The 8,330-nt window shown below is 46.6% G+C and overlaps 1 protein-coding gene across 2 annotated transcripts in view; it reads left to right on the top strand.

Moving 5' to 3' along the window:
- The first annotated feature begins 1,606 nt into the window (after positions 1-1,606).
- The window catches only part of thrab (thyroid hormone receptor alpha b), a 132,679-nt gene continuing 125,955 nt past the window's right edge, over positions 1,607-8,330 (top strand). For both annotated transcript variants that reach the window (XM_047610080.1, XM_047610079.1), the window contains exon 1: positions 1,607-2,383. The gene's annotated coding sequence lies outside the window, so the exon portion shown is untranslated. The remainder of the gene's footprint in view (positions 2,384-8,330) is intronic.

Genomic DNA, 8,330 nt, shown 5'->3' with positions numbered 1-8,330 from the left:
CCACGGTTCTGTTCTGTACTTGTTTGTCACCCATGGGACAAACAAGTACAGAAAGAACTGATTTATTCCAACCGCCGGGAAACCAACGGATCAAGTGTTTACATGGTTATTAGAAGCTAATATGTTCCCACTGAACTGATTATCAAAGGTTTATAACGCCCCCCTCAATCTGATCCAATCCAGCCAGTCTGTTCTAAAAGAAATGGTTACATGATGCATTTGTTTTCTGATCATTAGTGGCAAGCAGTGTCCATGTTAATTTAACTAGTATATGTCAGAGAACCAGAAAATTTTAAAGAGTTCATACAGCTCAGTAACATGTATAAAAACTGCTGGACCATCAGGAAATCAGTCATTTAAAGCATTTATGTCAAATGTTTTTTCCGGCTCTAGATTAGATAAAACAAGGACCTCCGGTGGTTTTGAACCTCCAATGTCAAGAGGTCACTTTTTCCAGACATTTTAGAGACTAAATGATTAACTGATTAAAAATAATCAGCACAAGGATCGATAAGGCAGCTCCCTGTGGCTTTTTGGGTCCTAGTTCCCCTTCTTATCTATCTTTTGTCTGACTCGCATCCCGGGAAAAAAAAAATATTCAGTTTACAGTGAAATATAAAACAGAGAATATTGAGAGCCTGGACGTTAGTATAAGACGCTCGTCAAATTTTTATAATAAAAAAAATAAAACATTCAACTAAATAGACGATTTGTCAGTTGACTAGAGGTTTAAGCACAAATCAGTATTAATACAGAGCAAATTATCACTAAATCAGTGAGTGGTTCAACACAAAACTGCATAATACACAGATCAGACATAATTCGCGCGGATGTTACTTAGTCATGTACCACCCACCTAGACCAGAGCGCCCCCCCCCCCCACTCCATCCTCAGCAGGATGCAGCCCGGCATAAACGGCTTAGAAACAACTCAAAAAAAACATGAAGCGCAGCAGGTGTTGACCTGACCTCCAAATCCATTAGATCCCAAACTGATCAAGTATCTGTGGGATGCACTGGAACAATCCTCATCCACAGAGGCCCCTCCCCTCAACCCATAGGACCCAAACACCCCCACTAACACCACAGGACACCATCAGAATTCTCTGATCAGTCATGGAGACCTACACAATATTAGGAAGGTGGTCATAATGTTATATCTGACTGGTATTGTTGCATATTAATTGACTGAAAAAAAAATTGTCTTTGAGTGCTCTTAGTCATCCAGAATCCTTTATTATCATTATGGGAGAAGAAAAAGACATTTTGGGCAATATGCAATATATATATATATATAGAAAAATGGTACTGTATATGCAAAAACATTTGCTAAATACATTTCATCCCTCTTCAGGAGGAGTTTAAATATCATGGTATCTTTGGGTGTTACCTATCTGAAACCGGCATTAGTCGACTCCCCACTAGTCATTTAGAAACAAAAAGGCTTTTTTTTTTTTTTTTTTTTTGTTAATGTCAAAAGCGTGTTCAAGAAACTTTAAAATTCATGTTACCTTTTTTTCCTGCGTTTTTTTTTTTTTTTTTTTTTTTTTGGATCAAACTATCAAACCGATCAATCATACAAAGAATAACCTGGCAAAAACGGAGTCAAATCAAAACATATTTTCACGATTCGCTATAAATTCACATTCCCGTTCACACTGCACACGTGTATGGTTTGATATAAGGTGAACCGATGTCGGAGGAGGAGGAGGAGGGGGGAGGAGGAAGGAGGGGATCCTCAGTGCATATGATGAAGCCAATAAATAAGGGCAGCTGAGGAGAGTCGGAGCAGAGGAAGATCCGCGTTTCTCGTGTGAGCGTCCGCACATGTGTGCACGGGCTGCGCTTTATTACAGTGCGGGTCCAGTAGAGAGCGGTGTTTAGTTTTAATAAGTGGTTCCGCCGCCTTACTGTACTGTACATAAGCGGAGGGAGGAGCGACCGTGTAGTATTTCTTTTTTGGTTCTTTCCCCCCTGTCGTTGCAGCCCATCCAAACGCTACTGGAAGGCATCAAAAAAGGGGGAAACTAACTACTAGCTTTCACGCAAAACAAAACAAAAAAAAAATAAACAAATAAGAGGACGAAGCCGTGTAAGGAACGAGGACGCGGAGGGGAGATTATTTGACGGTACGAGGCGCAGCGGCTCCGAGGAGGAGGAGAAGAAGAAGAAGAAGAAGAAGGAGGACTGGGCTCGGAGTAAGGGGACGGGGGTAGCCATCCGAGCGCCGCCGCTACACTCGTGCAGGAACCGGAGGACTAGTCTGCACCCCCCCACTCCCGGCCCCCCCCCTCCTCCCCCTGCTTCGTTTCCGTGTAATCCCCCACCACCCCCCACCCCCCCGAACATCCAGGCGTCCACGCCGCGAGGGAGGCGAACCGCCGGTAAGTGTCGATGCCAGCTTTTTAAAAACCTCACCGAGATCCCCGCAGCGTGGCGCGCGGGGCAGCGCTTGTGCGGCGCCGCTAGCCTGATCTGACAGATCAACAGCCAAGGTACACACGGTGCTTTAGGACAGTGCGCAGCCTCTAATCCTGCTGGTGTGAAGCCATTCAGCCGCGATCGCACCTCGCCAGTTAGTGGTTGCCAATTAGAACCGGATATGGCGGCGTCTTTTATTATCATCGGTGTTATTAATGTCATATCGGGAACCGAGTGCAGCTTTCGGGGCCCTGGACTTGGATTTACGCCTGCTGCACTCTGGAGCGCGCATGGTCCAATCACGCATGCACATGGAAAAGAGTCTGTGTGATAAAGATCAGGGGCTATAATACACCCAGGGGTGCTCCTTCGTATATGTGTGTCTAATCAGTCACCCTTATTCAGGTTCAGGTGTTGCAGGAGTTTTTAATGCATGCCGACATTCCAGTGTGCGCTGTCAGTATTCGTAGGTGTTGGCACCCAACCAAGGGCTGCAGGAGGATTGAGAAGCAAACTTTAAATCAGTTTGCATGTGGTTTGTTTCATCCCGGCGCATTAGCGTCCTGCTGGAAGTGATTGCATAGTTTCCCTCCGTGCACAACACAACGGCTCAGATGGTCAGGTGTGTGATCTGATGAGGGAGAGCACTGTGCATTCAAAGCTGCCAGGGTTAAATTCCCACAGGCTCAGTTAAAAAGAAGAAAAAAAATGATAATGTTTACACAAGCCCTCGAAATACACTACAGGCTGTGCTTTTTTGCCCAAAGGCAGCATTACCCAGGGACCTGCCTCGACACGGAAATCTTCTGAACGTTGCCAAGACTTTTATTAGTGCTCAAACCTGACAAACATCGCTAACTCTTGATCAGAATTTGCATTTAATATAATCTCTGCGCATGACTGCACGTCCAGAATGCAGCCGGCGCGGTCTGCTCGGCTCGCTTGTGTGCGTGGAAGCCTCCGTCGCCACATTGCAGAGCCGTCACAATTAGATCACTCGGCTCAAAGAGCTTCCCAGGTCTTGGTGACGCTCAGTGGTCGCCGTGCGCTGCGCCGATGCAAAGTGACAGGCTAAAAGCTGAGCGCTCCCCTCGCAGCTGAATCCGTCAGGCTTTGCAGCGGGAGCACTTCCTCTCGCAAGTTTCAGAGTATAGATTTCCTACAACAACATGGCTCGGATCTCCGAAGGATTCCACTCTCGTTTTTACAGTGAGAACGAGTTAAAACGTGAATGTGGCGTCCGGATTCGCGTGTTTATCTTTCAGATCTACACCACTTTATTAGTTGGTCAGGCACCTCATAAATGGATTGAGATATATGAGGTGCTAAACCTCTGCACTTGGCAAAAAACAAAACCCCCAAAACAGACCGAAACTCGGTTGCTTCGTTACGTCCGATCAGCTGGTACAGTCCCAGACGACCACCGTTCATTAATCATTAGCCATCGGTTTAAATTGCAGTGTTCTGGCCCCGGGTTGATTATTAGCCCCGGACAAATCCACCTCTAGTCTAGTTGTGTCCTCTGAGGGTTTTTAAATGGACCATGTGTGTGCTGTCACGAGGGCAAAACGCCAGTCAGATCTTTTCAAATCAACATTAAGGTGACGTTCTCTCATAACAACAGTGGTTGTTTTAAGTAGGAGTAAATAGGAAAGGCTGGCTCTGAGTGATGGATGTTCTCTTCTCTTCTCTTCTCTTCTCTTCTCTTCTCTTCTCTTCTCTTCTCTTCTCTTCTCTTCTCTTCTCTTCCCTTCGCTGGGGCTCCTTCAGGGGGCCAGAGGTGACCTCCTTCGCTCTCTCCCAGCAGCGAGCACCCCAGCGGGCCTCTCTTTTTGTGACCCTCTTTCTCTCCGTCTCTCTTCCTGGCCTCCTTACTCTTTTTCCCCTTCTCCTTAAACCCACCCCCTCCCTCGCTCCCTCGCTCCCTCGCTCCCTCCCTCGCCCCTCACCATTGGCTCTTATCCCCCCGTGGTGGCTGCAGAAATGCTGAGAAACACAGAGCATCCACTTATATAACCTCCGCTGTGCAGCTGATGTCCCGGTCTGTACGCGCCGTATAATGATGTCAGAGCCGTCTGGAGAGGCAGAGGGCATGCTGGGTAGGCCAATATGTCGAGAGCTGCTCCCGCGAGCCCAAGACTTTACCTCCATTTTTTTTTTTTTTTTTCCCTCTCCTATGTCAGACGACACTGTTGATCAGATGCCTGTCGGTTCTAGTGAAGCAAATGATGCACCTCTGATTGTCCTCAGGGAGCAGCTATAGGTTGTGTTTCCCGCAAGTCAGGCTGAATACATTAAGTCCTCCCTGCCCTGATAAAGATATATCTATATATATATATATATGTATATGATCAGCTGATTAGCAAAGCTTAGCATCACATGTGACTTCTCTGTCGCCTTTGTCCCCAATAAATGCGCTGCAACGTAAGGACATGACGTCCGTTATTCCCATCTCTTTTACTGTCTCTCTGACCTCAGATGACTGTTGCTTAGCAAACAGAAGAGGTTCCCCGAGGCGCTTCACCATGTTGCCTCTTTTTTCGCCTATGACTAATTGGAGCGTAGCGCCCATATGCTACGGCCTTGTAGGTTGGTTCCCAGGATCTGAGAAGTATCATCTGATCGACATGGGTTCCCGCTCCGAAAAAAAAAAGGGCTGATGGATTCTTGTGGCCGCGCGGAGAACAGCTCGCGTACGTTTCGGGCGCGCTGCATCCCGTGTCGCCGGGAACATCTGTTCCTATCAATGAGCGCTTGTGTGGACGGGGTTTTAATTCAGTTTATTTTCATCTGAGCCCAAAAAAAAAAAAAAAAAAATCGGCCTCTTTATGCGTGAGGGGAGAGTTCACATGACTAACCGAACGCCGCGCGCCTTTGACTCAACGCGCTTATACGTAATCGTACTTGAAATTAAAGAATTCATTCGTGAAGGGACTAGACAATGAAATTTGCACTCATCAGACTCATTTGGACTCATCAGAGGCAGCCTGGATTTTCCCTCTCTTCGTCTTTGCCAAACTGACGACCAGGATATAGATCACTGGCTGCATTCATAATGAATATTATATTATAAGTATAGGCAGCTCAGTAATTCAGTTCTGTTCTTATGATTAAATAACAAGCATGAGTTGCATGTGACCTCTTAATAGGGTTATAACAACAGGTCAAAGGTCACATTCCCCATAGAATAACACGCCCGGCCTGTGGCTATAATTGTGGTCAGGAATCAGGATCAGGGCTCAAACTAATGGATATCTAACTGATAGACTATTCAAATGATGTTTGTTGTTGTAAATATTCATAAGAAGAGGAGTTTTTATGCTTCATGTACAACGACGCAGACACAGGAAGACAAAGACACCTGGGCCAATTTCGGATCATTAAACCAATCGTTTTTTTGTTTTGTTTTTTGCCTCGTGACCACCTCAATGAGAACAGACTGGTCTGATCAGAAATAATTTTTCGACAGAGAGGACGGGGGTGTACACCTTTGGTAATTCACCCAGCAGGACAAAATTAACCTGCGAATAACGTTTCTCTCTGGTTGGAACGAATCCACTCTTCTCGAGCGCGTTTGCTCCACGTGGGGTAAACGTCGGCTGATGAATTTCCACGAAGGAACGTGGAGACATGGATGGAAAAAAAAGATTTTTGCGAGGAACTTGGGAAGGAGATTCTTCTCCTGTCATATTCCTGGCAGATTTGTCGCCGCACGGTCGGCAGCAGAACCGCTTTGACCGTAAAGTTCCTCTCCTGATCGGGTTTGGAGGCATGTAAACACACGCTATCAGATCGTTTTGTTCAGCCTCCGCGGAAGTGGAGAAATCGCAGCGACTGGAGTTTGGCTCCGGCTCCGAGCGCGGCTTTAAAGACGCAATGAAATTAAATCTGAGTCGTAATAAAAGAACGAAGGTGTGTCATCTCCGTTGTAAAGAGAATCCCGCTGGGTTTCCGGCTGTAGTATTTGGCAGCGGCGCGAGCTGGCGAGTCAGAGTGGAGCGAGGCTAGCCTCCCAGTGTGACGCCGTGGCAGTTGTTGTGTTGCATCCAGAGGCGCGTCGAGGCTCCACCGCTGCTGATAAGCATGCCGCCGTGGTGAGCGAGACAAGAGGTTATCTGCACCGGCCTTCACGTAGACTGGGGGGAATCGGAGGGGGGGGGGGGGGGGTCCTGTTGTCTTCGAGATACTGCAACACCCCCCCCGTCCCCCACAACACGCAGACACATCAGATGTCAGGCAGAGATCTCCGAGTTTGTGTTTTTTTTTTTTCTCTCAGTGTTGTGTTGTTGGCCCCTCCCTCTATTTGTGTGCGTTGTTTCTGTTGAGCGGTGGTTTCCATGCACATGGAGGCTCTTCTCTCTTGTGCGCCTTTGAACTGCCGTTACTCTGCAGCTCTCCACAGGCGTCAAAATCTCCCGAGAAAATAATAACCCGTAAAAATGCCCGTTATTGGTCAGAAAGAGTTGCAAGTGTGTTTTTTTTCTCTCCCTTTCTTCCTCTTCTTTTTTTTTTTTTTTTTTTTTTTTTTTTTTAACACAGCCGCTCTCCTCTCTTATTAACACCAGTCAGCTTGGCTCTTCCCGAAGCCGCTCGCAAACTGGCTTTTCATCAGTGGGATAACTTGGCGCCGAGAACCACGAGGTTTATTTTTTGCCCGGGTGAAGCGGAGCACTTTACGAGCGGGAGTCCACCTGACATTCGCTGGCTGTCGACTGCTCTTTGCGCGGGGAGCCGACCTCGGTCAGTGCGGCGGAGGAGCAGATATTGAGTCGCGACACATTCGCAGACGCGTCGAACAGCCCCGGACAATCGAGCGCCCCCCCGCTCGCGCTCTCCGGCTGTGTCACGAGCGCGGAGGACTCGCGCAACGTAGATGGATTCTCCTTGTGCGGATCTGAGATTAAAAACTGGCAGTAACGGTCCCAGTATCTGTGGCCACGAGGCACAGCATAATCAGTTTATAATCAGAGTTCCCCAGAGGAATTAATGCATGTGATTGTGTTTGTATGTGGGCGCGACAGATAAGGGCACTGAATAAAGGCTAATAAAAGTTAATGCGGTGTTTGCCCTCAACTGTTGACTGTTGTTTTGGATGTGAAATGCCAGAAAATAGAAGAGATTTGTTGGCCATCGAAATGGCTCAGTGCCAAAAATATAAATTATCCACTGAGTTTAAATAGATAAAAAACAAAAAAACACTTCCACTGAGGACTTTTTGATTTTTTTTTTTCATATTTTATGTTACATAATGCACAAGATCAATTATCTCCGCCGGCCACCTCCCGGCGTTTGAGGTGAGCACAGCAGATGGCTTCAGCGATTAAGTCAATAGTGAACCATGCGCGCGATAAGAGGCGAAAGACGAAAAACTCTCCTTCCACTTGGAAGTTTTCCACTCACGAACATATTATCTGCTGCGGTAATGAATAACTCTGAGCAAATAACTGCTTATAAAACCCAGCAATTAGAGTTTTGGCCGAGGCCCAAGTCTCGCTACGGCCGCTTTGCTTTCTCCAACACTATGTCGGTCAGCGTTTCAAAGAAAATACCATGACTTGAGACTGGGTTGACCTCTTTTATTCTGTCGTACAATGTTTTTCCCTGTTGTGCTGTGCTGATTGGATTAGATTCAGCTTTCTCGTCATTACACATGTGCAAGTATGGAGCAACGAAATGCAGTTTAGCTGTAAGCAGTAAGTGCATGCGGCATAAATAGTGTGGTATATAAGCGCTATGGTGCAGGTTGTTTTTATAGCATATGGACAGGTGAGTGAGCGAGATATATAGAGTGATTAATTGAGTTTCTCCAAAGTTTTCAAAGTTTTCAAATGCTTTTTTTGGATGGATTTGCACGTTAAATGTGAGCGGACCATAAACAGGAACTGTAACATAATTTACACCAGAGGAAAT

The sequence above is a fragment of the Mugil cephalus genome, chromosome 16, assembly GCF_022458985.1.
Source record: "Mugil cephalus isolate CIBA_MC_2020 chromosome 16, CIBA_Mcephalus_1.1, whole genome shotgun sequence".
NCBI classification, from domain to species: Eukaryota; Metazoa; Chordata; class Actinopteri; order Mugiliformes; family Mugilidae; genus Mugil; species Mugil cephalus.
Note: the sequence above shows the minus strand (reverse complement) of the source record. Positions and strands in the feature narration are given on the sequence as shown.